Source organism: Triticum dicoccoides, chromosome 2B (genome assembly GCF_002162155.2).
Source record: "Triticum dicoccoides isolate Atlit2015 ecotype Zavitan chromosome 2B, WEW_v2.0, whole genome shotgun sequence".
NCBI lineage: Eukaryota > Viridiplantae > Streptophyta > Magnoliopsida > Poales > Poaceae > Triticum > Triticum dicoccoides.
Genome location: NC_041383.1, coordinates 324,787,415 through 324,790,003, shown reverse-complemented (window position 1 = coordinate 324,790,003; position 2,589 = coordinate 324,787,415).

The window sequence follows — 2,589 nt, the reverse complement described above, 5'->3', positions numbered from 1 at the left end:
CCGACCGCCGCCCAGCCGGAGACTCTTCCCCGACTACGTCGTCCACCACAACAGTTCGCCGTCCCTCATCCACCACACCATATGAGGATCCGTTGTCGATCTCGTCATCCCGCCGGATCAGCCGCCCCGTCCTCCACCTCCAAGGAGCTGCCCCGATGTTCGCCTCGTCTATCGCGCCACCTCAATCCCCACAGCACCGTCTTGACCTGCCTCACCGGAACCACAGCACCCTCACCAATTTCTCCGATGAAGCTGAGGCCAAGTCGACGCCACCAAGGAGGTTCCGCACTCACCGCTGCATTTTATCTTTTATTCGATCTCACGGGGCTGTCGGTGCTCGATACCGAGCAGACATGGCGTCTCCATTGACGGCGCCGTCGCCGGCCACATCATCCATGGCGTCTCTCCCCCATGTCGTTGCTTCCTCGGCGGCGACTTCCACAACGGCACTAGCTGCAGCTGCTCTGGCTCTCGCTCGCGCCGCGGCTCTGTTATTGCTGTCGGTCGCGCTGCTGCACTGCTCCTGCTTTCGTTCGTTCTGCTGCTCTACTCTTGCTCTCGCTTGCGCTGCTGCTACTGCTGCACGACCTCCGGTAGCTACAGGAGTTGCAGCTTTAGCACTCGCTCGCAGTGCTACTCCATGACTCGCTCGCTGCTAGTGCGTTCCCTGCTCGAGCGTCTGCTGATTTAGATCACTGCTTCTCTGCTACTAGTGCTCGAACTCCCTAAACATCTATTGCAATGCTCTGTTACTAGTTCAATCAGTTTCGACAGTAAAATTCAGTTTCGACTGTGAAGTTCATTTTCTTCAGTTAAGTTCAGAGTGAACAGTACTTACAGCATCTGTCGGAGCGGTCGTGGCGCGGCTGATGCGTTTTACATCTAGCACTTTTTGGTGATGTATTTTACATCATCTATTGCTGATGATATTAGGGTCCCACTTCAGATCAAAGTTGTCTGTCTTGTCATGCTTCAGCCTCGTCGCCGTACACCTTAGCGGAGCTGCTCCAACGATGGAACCGTCCATCACAGTGGAGCAGTACCCTCGGCGCCATTTCCAGAGGCCTCGGATCTTCTTCCCCGCCTCCGACAGTCACACCAGCATCATCACCATCCTCCACGTCCAACCCAATGATGCTAAGGTCCACAAGGCTGTGCCAAAGAGGTTGTACACTTGTCGCATCACTTTGTTTCTCCATTCCTCTGTTCTTCCATTTCATGTGAGCCAAACACCCAGGTTGACTGAAAGCCTATGTTTCCAAATGCTCTGTTTTGCACGTGCATTCCTATCCTATTCCTGTGTTTTTCCTGTCCCTGCGTTTATAGAATCCTCCAATTCTAAGGAGCCCTTATAGATTTACTTCATTTTCAGATTAGCGTCAAAGAAAACTCTGTGTGTTATGTCCTGCTCCTGCCATGCCGTCATCCACCCCACCTGAGGTGCACCATCGATAGAAGCATTCACTCCAGCAGAGATCCTCCCTGCATACTTTCTTTTGCCGCCTCAGATCATCTTCCCCATTGTCGGCAGCCACGCCAACTGCATTACCATCATCGACTAAGAAGATGAACCTGAGGACCAGACAGTTCTGGAAGAGAGGTCGCAGTCTTTCGTGTTTGCTTACGTTATACATCGGTTATTATTACCTGCTACTTTATCGTTCAATCTTGAGTTTTGAATTACCCATGGGTCTCATATCGAGCTAGCAAAGAATAGTATCTGTCTACTATCTGGTTCATCTGGGGTCTTCTATGTGGTTCATGTTGGGTGGGCAACAAACAATAGATGATCCATTGTCTATCTTTTTAAACTGAAGCTATAATCTACCTGCTATCATTAGTTTTGGATCCATCCACTCGTTTGCTACCATCATTCTTGATTTTTGCATGCACCCCTTAGGCCTTACAAAATATAACTTTTTTTTTATTATGCATGTCAGATATTGTACACAATCGTATTGAACATGTAGAGAAAAAGAGAAGACCGTTGCGTGCGACTATAATGTCATGCAGACGCTACTCCATGGTGGGGAAGTGCCCCCCCCCCCTCTGCTACATTTCCAGATTGTATTCCAGAGGAAGATAACTGTTCAGATGGAGATTCGGAAGGAGCCGACCATGCCTGTTTACCACCTGAGGTGTTTGCTCTAACCTGGCATGCTGATGTTGGTCATATCATGCATATGGCGCCTTGCATTGCTTACATTATACATCTTATATGTCATCAGCTTAGTTTAGATTTGCTTTGTGTGAATGCCACCTGTTTGGTTTCTATATCATACTCCCACCATTCCTAAATATTTGTCTTTTTAGAGATTTCAACAAGTGACTACATACGGAACAAAATGAGTGAATCTACACTCTAAAATATGTCTATATACATCCGTATGTGGTAGTCCATTTGAAATCTCTAAAAAGACAAATATTTAGGAACGGAGGGAGTATATGGGAATTATGCAATGCGATCTTCTTTAGCCAGGCATCATATACGTGAATCAGGCAATGCCATCCTGTTTAGCCAGTCATCTTATATGTGAATTGTATCATGCCATATTTTTTTCCATAATGTGTTCCATTTGTCAACAATGT